This window comes from Phalacrocorax carbo, chromosome 11 (assembly GCF_963921805.1).
Source record: "Phalacrocorax carbo chromosome 11, bPhaCar2.1, whole genome shotgun sequence".
Classification (NCBI taxonomy): domain Eukaryota; kingdom Metazoa; phylum Chordata; class Aves; order Suliformes; family Phalacrocoracidae; genus Phalacrocorax; species Phalacrocorax carbo.
The window spans coordinates 859,523-870,680 of NC_087523.1; positions in this window are offsets into that span (position 1 = coordinate 859,523).

Sequence of the window (11,158 nt, forward strand, 5' to 3'; positions counted from 1 at the left end):
ACCTTTTCAGAGCCATCTTTGTTGCTTACCTTGTGAGAGAAGCTGCTTTGGCCTGAGATCTACTGAATTTTCCCCATGAGAAATTTCCTGCGATTGCCTAAGATATAGCTGAGCATTAGAGTTTTGAGGTCATTTGTGACTTATTTCTTCTTTGATTCAGTGCCCTTTCCACTTACAGTGCTCAAAATAATAGGGTGTGTGTTCAGAGAAACTTCTTATCGTGCCTGGCCATGTGGCGCCTACTGCACCTATACTCAGCAAGCACGGTTCCTTTGCAGGGCCATTACATAAATTGGGTTTTTCACATGATCACCCCACGCATGCTATGACTCTTCTGTACATGTCCGTTATGATTTGTTGCTGTCTTTTTTGTAAAGGTATTTAGAAGACATTTGGCTTCTCTGAAATACTGTCTTGTGGTGCTCCAGGGCTTGAGTCGGGAAGCTAGGCAAGCCTTTCCCAAGCCAGGAACATGCTTTCCAGTGCTCATGGTGTGTTGCTCTTGGTGTAAGCCTGGGCTGCAAGTCTAAATGTGAGCTGGATGCTACCCGGGAGGTACAGCCTGCAGAGAGGTTTCAAGATTTCAATCTAATCCTGGCTCAGCTGACCAAGAAACTATAACCCTCTGAGAGAGAGTCCTGTGCCTCCAAGTGCATCCAGGCTTCCCTGTCTTGACAATGATTTAACATCTTCATACCACACTCAGAGGCAGCAACGCTTGCCTTCTGGACACAGCCTGAGGGAAAGGGGATGGACGGTGGTATCTGCTTCTACATTAGCACCTGTTGCTACATCACTTTCCTGGGACGTGGAGGAGGTAAATGCAGTTCCCCTCTGAGCGTGAGAGGTCGCAAACTCACCTAAGAACAAGTATCGCTGGCCAGAAATTACCTGGTCAACAGCCTTTCTCTGGCAGACGTAAGGACAAAGCTAACGGGACACTCTGCCAGAAAAGTCTCCCAGCCTCTCAGCAAACTGTCATTCAGGGACAAGTGATGCCTGTGCATTAAATAATGCAGATGGCTTATTTTTTCCAGTGAATTTGTCCAGCCCATAAAAGCCAGGTAGGCTCTTACACCCTCAACCTTCCCAGGCAGAGTATCCACACTCTCCTCTGCGGGACAGCCATCTCTCCTCTCAACCTGCACATTCCCTCTTGAGTACGGCTCTATAAAAGTTAATGCCACAGCCTCTCATTTGCCAAACACTGAAGTCCTTACTTGGACCTATAGTACCTGTCACAAATCTTTCCAGGGCATTAATAGTTAAAAAAGTTCCCAATCTGCTCATCTTCACATTTGAAAAAAACAGCCTCCAAAATACAGGTTATAATTTCTGTGCCTGAAAGCTAATTTTTAATGTTTCCCTGGCTATCTCAGCCTGTCTCTCACTGTAAGCCTGGCCTTTGCACCACTTGCACAGGACTGTTTTTCCCCAGCATCTCGTGAGGCTGAATCACGGGTAATTCTGTGCGCTGGAACACGTGAGGATGCATGTCGACAGGCAGGCATGGGCAGGACACAGGGCACCACCTGCAAGGGTTTTGCGGGGGGCCAGGCCGGCATTGATTTCAGCATTTCCCCAGGGGAGAACGGTTGGTTTTTCTTGCTGCCAGGGGAATTAAGAGCTCAGAAACTTGCCGTGGGTTTGCTAAGCTGCCTGCAGCTGAAATCGTGTGGGCTCCCTGCATAAGCTGCTGCTCAACCTGGAGTCAGCAGAGGGCACTGGGTGCTCGCCGCAGCCCAGAGCAAGTTACATCAGCAAATGGCCCTCTCGTTCCCAAGCTTAGTTTGTGAAGGTCACGCAACCAGCGGCACAGATGGCATTTTACTTTGCCTTCAATTTCCCTTCTACTCTCCCACCCAGTTTCACTCATTGTCTCCAGTTTTTCCTCACCAATCCTCTGCTGTGTCCCTTCCCAGACTTAAAACGCAAGGCTTTCTGAGTAACAGAGACCTCTTCCTCGCAATCTTGTTGACCATGCTCTTCACCCCTTTCAGTCCTCACAGCCTGCTCACGTGTGGCAGGATGCCTTGGACCTCTCTGTTTCATACAATTACGTGCAACAACCTGCAGTTTTAACTGCAAGAATAGAAGCAGGCAGTACCCCTGACGACAGAGATGATGTGTTCAAACTCAGCATTGTACAGGCACATGGTCCTCGCTTTCATGCTATTCTTCTCAACGGCAAGCCCCAAATAACTGTGCTTTGCCTCACTCTGAGTTCGCTCCTTTCCATACTGTTGCTAAAAGCCCCTTTTTTCCCCACCAGGACTTGCACCCTTCAAACAGCTAGAGACAGCTCAAATATCCTTACTTAAAATCAGCAGATGAGCCAAGAAGGGGGACTCAAACCATGCTGTCTGTGCTTACTTTTGCTTGTAAGCAGGTGGTTGTAGTATGGCCTTGGGGCGTCATCGCATCAGAGATGGGACACACCAACCGAACTCTTCCAAACGAGCAAGTATGGTGAGGAGAGTGCTACATCTTCTGGAGAATGGGCCAGGGAGCCTTTGGAGGCTCTGGGTGAATCAGGGATGCTGTGGATCTCTCCCCAGCCCCTCCTTAACTCACTGCTTTCCATGCGAATCAAGAGAAGAGAGCTTGGGGTCAATCTTTGGGGGACAACACCCTGCCAGAGAAGCTGCAGTGGATAATGATCTCTGGTACTGCTATGCCCCCCACCCCGCTAGCGGGGGACGCTGGACACCCTTCCTGAGAACGATGACCAGAAATGGTGTTGGAGGACACCGACCATCTCCTTTTCCACTGCTTGAACAGAGAGGACCGCCTCAGCTCTGCGGGGAGATGATTATTACCACAAGGGCACGTGGAGCCAGAGGGCCTGGGTTGGGCCACCACGCTATGACCACCAACATTGTGGTTATGCAGCAGAGCTGGCTCCCAGTGGTACTGGTCTCCTCTGCGGCGCCTGCGGTTTGGCAGTGGCACCCTTCTCCTGCCAAACTGGAGCTGTCACTGGGCCTGGGCCACTGGGATTCCTGTACAGGGCTGGTACGGGACCACCGCGACAAGAAAAAAGAGGAGAGCAGACCCAGCACTCACTCCCAGTCATCCCACTGTTGCCCCTTTCCTTGGCATCCTCCAGCTTCCCACTTCACTTTGTTTTTCCACACCAAAGTATTTTGCTTCTCCCTGCTGCATCCCCCACTTGTCTTGAATAACTCACTAGTGGTTTCCAGTCATCATTTATCTGCCTTTCAGAGGGGAAAACGATGACCAATGGATCGAACAACTGGCTGGATGCTTTGCTGTCTTTTGCAGAAGGAAATAGTTCCAGAAAGTTGGCTGTCAGCTTCTTAACAAGTTCCAGCTGTCTTCTTCCCTGAGCCAAGTGGTGCAGGGAGGAAAAAGCCCCAGGAAGGAAGATCCTGCCCATGAAGGAGGTTTACCAGCCAGAAGAAGGCTGGTCCTTCACTGGGCACCTGAGGAAATACAACCACTATTTTTCGTTCCTCAGTTACACATCGACAGGACAAGGGGTAACGGTTTTAAACTAAAGGATGGTAGATTTCGACTGGACATAAAGAAAAAAATTTTTACAATGAGGGTGGTGAGACACTGGCCCAGGTTGCCCAGAGAGGTGGTCGATGCCCCGTCCCTGGAAACATTCAAGGCCAGGCTGGACGGGGCTCTGAGGAACCTGATCTAGTTGAAGATGTTCCTGCTCACTGCAGGGGGTTGGACTGGGTGGCCTCTAAAGGTCCCTTCCAACATAAACCATTCTGTGATTCTATGATCCTTCCAACACTTTAAGGAAAATCTGATGGGAAACAGAGCCTTGGGCATTTAGCAAAAAAGAGGCAGAGTTTTACTTGCAGAGTGCAAACAGTTCTGCATAATCCCTAATGCTTTTCATGACAACCATTTTTGGCAACCTGTTCTTTCAGCATGATTAAAAGTAAAAGCAGAACAGACAGAAATTGTTGGCACACATCTATCCCCTGCAGCATTCAGAGGACACTACAGTGTATTTCAGGAGCTTTCCTTTGGCAGGACTGGCAGAAAGTTACTGACAATCTTTCTGGCAGTCCCCAGATGCTGTCAGAGACCAAGCGAGTGTGTTGTTGTTATGCACTCCTAATAATTACATATTTGAGAAAAGTAGGAATTATGTGCTTGAAACTCATTGGTTGTTGCTCCCTAGTTGGAAAAAAGAAAAAGATATTTGGATATTGTATTGTTTGCTCTTTCCTGACTCAGGGAAGACTGATGTCAGTCCCAGAAAGAGTAAAGGTGGTATAACTGCTCGGACCAGCCCTTACCCCACAGCCTGGGCAGCTGTAGGATGCAGGGCGCATAAGGGCATGTTTCAGCATTTGTACGACTGGGCCAAGTGCTCCTGTGCCTCTCCCTTCTGGAACGAGAGCCATGGAGATACTGCTGCTTCCTTCTCACCCTGGGTCGGTTTTACAGGAAGACTCAAGCAGATAATAAAAGCTACAAACTCCCCCACACACTTTGAACAAACCTGGTGTGTTTCTACCACTATTGTAACTCCCTCATGTACCACTTTTAGCTCGTCAGACAGGGGTTTCTTTGTTCACTGTTTCTGCTGTCCTGAACCCAGGGTCAGCCATCACTGGGGACCTCTTCCCTGACCAACCCCTCCTTCGTGGTACTGGCGACACACACCCTCTCACTGCTCTCTTAACGCTGATTAATGATTACTCTGTGCTGCTGGTCTTTTGCACAGCACCCAGGAGGTGAGATGTTCTTCCAAACCCCAAGGACAGACCCTGCCTTGAAGATTTCTTGGGCCAGATTCCAATGGCAGAGTAAAAACGGCAAAGAGCACAGGGAACCTGAGCCAGGCACTGGAGCTGGATTGTGTAAAGCTGTTGATTGAAAACCTGACAAACAGCGGCATGAGGCTGAGGGCGTTGGCACAGACACTGTTGGCTCAAGGATAAGGTGGCAGGAACCTGACAATAAGGTCCATGTGCAGATGACCAGAGCTGTGTAAAGCTTTGCAGGTAAAGACAAGGACTCAATTTAATGGAGGGAAAGACTCCAGAAAGGCAAGTGCCGAAGAATAGAAGAATGAGCTTGTAGGGCCATGCCAAAGGACCCTCCAGCCTGGTACCCTGATTCAGACAATAGCCAGATTTGGGACGGGGGAAGAGAATGAAAACAGAGAACAAACATATATTTATTAAAACCTGATGGACTTCTCTTCTTGAACTCTCTAGTTTGTTCCCAAACCCATGGACAAATGTAGCACCCACAGAATATTTCGGTGAGGAGTTTCATGGCTCGACTACCTGTTGCATAAGGAAGCCCCTCCTTTTATTTGTTCTGAACTGGAAACCCAGAGCTTGTTTGACAACCTCCAGTTTTTGCATTACAAGGAGAAGTGAGCAATCCATCCCTGGGCATCCTGACCAAGCCGAGGAGCAGGGAAGAAGAGAACACCTTTTCACGTACCCTGCAGCCTAGCCCTACTTGTTTACCACTTGTTCTTCTTGCATGTACGACCGGTGCTGCTAGACTGCAGCTGCAAAAACAACACTGCTTTTGATATACATCTTCCAGTCTGCTCGCGGTAAAGAGAAAAGCTTAAGCTTTCTGCAAGGAAGGATTTCACTTGTTGCCACTGATTCTATCTGATTTTGCAGATGTGTAAACCCTCTGATTTCAACAGCAAGCAGTCCATTTGCAGCTGAACAGGAGTCAACCTTAAATGCGTCTATACCTCAGATGCCAAAGCTGGCGGTCCAGAATAAATAATTAAGCAGAAACTCGGCAACGGCAGTAGAACCTGCTGCCTAAAGTACATTTGTAGGCATTAATGCAAATTGACTGTTCTTAACCACCTGGCAATAACTACGGCTGTTACGCAGCTGCAATGTTATTGTACAACTAAGTAACATTTCAGCCTTTGACAAATAAAGATTGTAAAGAACTGTGTCAGGAGGGCAGTCACAGCAAGAAGTCAGCTTAAATCAGTGCGATTCTTTAACGTACCAGGATCTTTCGTCACCCTTTTGCTCTCACTCGTACCCACAGCCTCATTCTTTATCAGTTGATTACATTATTTTAATTGATTTTTCAAGCTAACTTTCAAATCCATGAGAGAGCTTCCTCTCTACAAGAGACTTGGTGGTGTTCAAGGGCTGCAGGCATTACTTATTCCTGTTTTCCACTAAAACTTGACCTTGCATCTTAATGTTGACCCATGAAAGCTAGGAAGAGCAGATTCTTTTTTTTTCAATCACTAGAAAAATTTCTGGTCAGAAAAGGCGGTTTCTTTTGCCGAATAAAAAAATGTTATTAGCACTAGCTAATATACGTTACTTCTAAGGATAAATTCGGACTTGTTTATAAGGTGTCAGCGAACCGGTGCAGGCCCACACTTCGGGAGAGGGGATTACACTGGGGTGAAGTCACTGTGTGCTCCACAGTCCTGGGTGCACTCAGCTGTGAAGCTGCACGGCCGCTGCTTTCCCTGTAGCATGAACAGTGGGAATGAGTGTGTGCACACATGACAGTAGCTGTCCAGATGTCAGCATTACAGGTCTATTACATACAGTAAAAAGCAGATCCTGCTTCTCTCTTCCTTAAATACTCAGCCGTTTTCACATGCACTAGAAGGAAGACTTAGTTTTCAATTTTATCTCACACACACAACCGCCGGGGCAGGTCCCTGCAGGAGTGGACTGTCTTTTAGACACAACTGAGTACTGCCAGCTCCTTTGAAATCTACTGGCAGGTGAGAGCATTCAGTAAGTAATATTTTTGTTGAAAAATATTGTTTTATTAACATCAAAATACTGCTAGGAATCATGCTGATTTAGAAGGAGTTTTTATCAGTCTTCTGAGATATGCTCTTTCAGTGAAGGATGGATTCAAATCAAAACACTGGCTTTTTGCTTTTCTTTCTAAAAGAGGAATTTCAGCACAATATCATGTCACAAAAAGACTGGATTGATTCTAGTTGCAGATTCAGAATGGACTTTTTGCCCCCTGGAAGTGGCTTATGCCATCACTCCAAAGCTTGGGATCAAAACTTTCTGCATCACATGCAATATGAATTTGCATTAATTTGTAATGGAATAATGCAGTGAAGATTCTACTTCCCCTGTTGTGAAATACCTACTTGGCCTTTCTTTGTTTGTTTGTCTTTCCACTCAGTGCCTCATGTCTTGGCTGCTGCCATTCCAGTAACGTAACATATCTGCAGAATCACTCCTCAAAACCCCCTGAGGCCCTTTGGTGGGTTCCGTGCAAGTGTGCACCTCTGTAAAATAATTCAAAAAGTTCATATTTTATCTAATTTATGTCTCTTCTTTCTCATTTAAAAATGCATATCCCAGCAAAATCATGCCTTTTATACTGATCTATAGTACTTTGTGCATAGACAAAGTGCTGCAACAAGCTGGGGAATGGCTGGACCGCTCTTGTGAAGGCGCAGAGGGGTAGGAGACACTCCAGCTGGGAGGCATTAGTCAAGCTGGTTTAATACAGAAGCAAGAAAAAGAGTCCCTATGAATAAAGAGAAAGCCAGCTACAAGCTTTGTTTTTACAGTCAGCTCTGAGTCATTCCAACTGAAGTATCAGCGCTGGTGCCACCAGTCACCCGCAGCTCAGAGTAAAGAACCCTTTGCTCACCTTTTTCTGAAGGCAGAGATGCTTTGCCATGCTTTCTTTAAAATACAACATTTAAGTCAGGAAGTACCAAAGCACAGGCCCTATGAAGCCCACAGTTCCCAAAGAAAGGGAGAATGCACATAAAGCATCAAGGCTTCTGTATACAAGAGCTAGTTACAGAGGTAAGCAATCTCAGTCGCTCACGGCAGGGTCCCTGGTTGTAACCTACGTGCATTGCAGGTCCCAGCAACGCCCTCGTTCAGCTCCCATTGAACAACAGCATTCACCCTCTCTCAGTGAAAAATTAGACTTAACTTATGGAAAAAAATTGTAACAGCAGCAAAGCTGAGATTTGTAACCACATTTCCTGACTCCAGCCCATTCCCCTCACACCACGCAACTGCTTTGCAGGAGGACAACCAAAACTAATGTTCAGCAGAACTGCATTTAGCACTTTGCCTGAAGGCCAGCTGGAATGCAAGAACAAAGCCTTTTTCTGCCATTCTCTGTGTTACACTTCTTATACAGCTCTACCAACCTGCATAAACCCGGGAGGGCTTTGGCCTCGACAGCGGTTCTGCTCTGCTCTCCTGCACCCTCAGCTGCTGGGACACAGTGGCTCTGCTAGAGCTGTTGTGCTGGGAGCCACAGCTGAGTAAAGGATTTGGGAGAAGTCACGGGGGGTCCCACCACTCTGAGGTGTCACCCTGAGGAAGGGTTGGTGGCCAACACCGTGCCAGACGGGTGATGTAGATAAACAGCCATTAGGAGCCACAGAGGCGGACAGACCTTGCTTCATTTTGGACTTTGAGCAGGGCTGGAGCAAGGTTTCCAGAAATGAGACCAAGAACTTCAAAATGCCCACAGTTGCCAGAGGTTTGTGAGCAAGGACAGCCTCTTATTTACTGGGCCCGACCCCTACGTCCCACTGAACAAGCAACAGCTTGACCTACAGGACACTTTCCAAGCTGGATGCCACATGTATGAGAGAAAGCCTGTAGTTATCTGCTCTCCACCTCCGTATTTATAGCCTTTTTTTATGGCTGTGTTATTGTTTGGTGGCCTTTTGTCTTTTTTTGGCAGTGACAATGACTTTTCTGCTGCAGTATAAACGGGAAGCTGTGTCCATGAGCGTATTCCAGGTCATTTTCACAGTACAGTGGTCACAAACACTGGGCAGGCCTCCTGCCAGGACATCTCCACCAGCCTGCGGTGCGGCAGGCAGCTCCAGCACCACCACGCACGCTCGTATGTGGGTCTGCAAAAATAGAAAGCTGCTTAAAGATGGGCCTGGGCCATAATTTCTCTTAGTAGGCGTCATGGAGGAAGTGGTCAAAGCGTGAATCTTCTCGAAGGTCAGGTGGAAACATTTGCACCAGGACCTAGCGCACTCAGAGCTTCAAATATTTCTTGCCCCAGGCTGTTGGAGCTCCCAGGAAAGCTGCTTAGGAATCCAGGCAATGTCACTGATTAATTTGTTTCTTCCTAGGCTCATTTTCTTTTGGAAGGTAGAAGCAAACTAGATGATCTTCTTTTCCTCCTGCCTCCAGCCTCTTCTTCGGCTAACTTCAATCTGAGCGCTTTTGACACAGCTCTTTTTTGCTTACCTAGCCGCAGGCTTCAGCTTTTCCAAATTTGCTGTTTTCCCCAGGTGATGAAATGTGTCCGTGGACAAGCACAACCTCAAAGACTCTCCAGAGCAGGAGGACTTGGTGAAACCCAGCTCAGCAGAGCCCAGTGGGCAGTGTGAAGAGTTAGGCACTTCTGATTCGGCTCATTTTCCTGCCTGAATCACCGTGCTGGGGCTGGCGTGAGCACCCAGGCAGGAAGACACAGAGGGTATGAAAACCTGAGGGGAGGGGAGCATCTGAAACGATGAGCTCCCAGGGGTGAGCGTGTGGGGGCAAAGGAGAGGACATCGAAATGAGACGTGAGCGGACCCCGAGGCACAGAGAGCAGGGTGCGCTCTCCCACTCAGCGGGGCGGGCGAAGGGAAGGATGCTCAGCGCACACAGAGGTGTCGGTCATGCAGAGCAGCACGGCAGCAGCGGCCTGTTCCCAGGGCGGCACGCGTTGGCCTGCATGACCATGAGGCGAGCCCACAGTGTGTCTGGGGAGCCCGGGAAGGGGGAGCCCAGTCTGGCACCCACAGAAGAGACTGACCCGAGACCCTCATGCCCGGCAGCGTGGAGGGAGGAGACCCTTCGTAGCTGCTTGCACGACTCAGGGTCCCACTGGCGCAACAGAAAACAATGGATGAATCTATCACTTTATTCATTACAGCTGGTTTTGCCCTTGACTTTGTTGATTTTTTTGAGGCAAATATCAAATAAAGCCACGGTGAAAACAAACTGCCACAGATTTATGACTTCAGTTCTTAATTAAATTCTTCTTTTGTAGCTGCTCGCTCACATGCGACACTCTTGGCTCCGCAGTGAACCTAGAAGAAGGTAACAAATAGAGCTTTGCTCTCCTGACAGGTAACTCTTCTGGCCTGGGGGGAGATCACTCATTTTTGCCCTGCTGGAAGCAGACAGGGTGAGGGGGGCCCGGCTGTCACGACTGCAGCGAAGAGCCAGCGGGGTCTCTTGGGCAGCTGGTGACTGTCCCTTGATTCTGACTCAGCTTCAGCTCAAGGTTTTCCAGCTTGGTTTGACCTCTGGCAACAAGTCAGTTGTGACAGGGAGTCACTATGTGACATCTGCTCAGATGATGGATATACCTCTTTGCCCACAGATGCCCTCTGTGTAAAAATCCCCAGCAAGAAAAGGCAGCCCTGATCAGCGCTCTTGTCTAACGAGAAGCGTTTCTGGGTCTCGGTAGCCCGCTTTCCGACTCAAGGAAAAGCACAATTATGAGGTAGCTCAGAGGGCGCATGCAGAGCAGCTGTCCATGCTGCATTTATTCTGGGTTTTAGCTTTGCACATTTCCTACGCGCGTTGCAAGAGTTAAAACAAAGCGAGCCCAGGGCCAGGCTGTGCCCAGAGAGCAGCTCACAGCAGCCCGAGCAACACGCGCAGCAGGGAAGGGGAGAAGCGCAAGCACCTTCTCCTTGTCAGCGGCTGAAGAACAAGATCTGAGGCAGACTCAGAATAAATGCCCCTAAGAAATGGAGAAGAAAGTAAGAGATTCTGAGGAAACAATTCTGACTATGAAATATTTTTTCCTGTAATTTTCAGCTTGTTGAAGGGGGGATCGCCAAAGTACTTGTGCCTTGGGCTGTGATTTATTGCATGGCTGTTTCTGTGGACATATCTCCTCCCTTCTGTGATTCCGGCACCGTCTCCCTCCCAGCAGGACCCTCTCAGCATTCCTGAGAAGTGCAGCTATTTTCTACGCAGGGAAATAGCATCGGAAGAGCTGGCTAGACGGAGGAGAAATAAGGCAATTATTTTTGGAGGATAATACATGTTGGAATTTATTTCACTTCTTGGGGTACACTATCATCAAAAACTGGCCATTTGTCAGATTTTCACAAAACTGCTTACCCTATTTTTCCAGAAATGTTCTTGAATCCAAATTTTAATGAGGTATTTTGTCTTTCAAA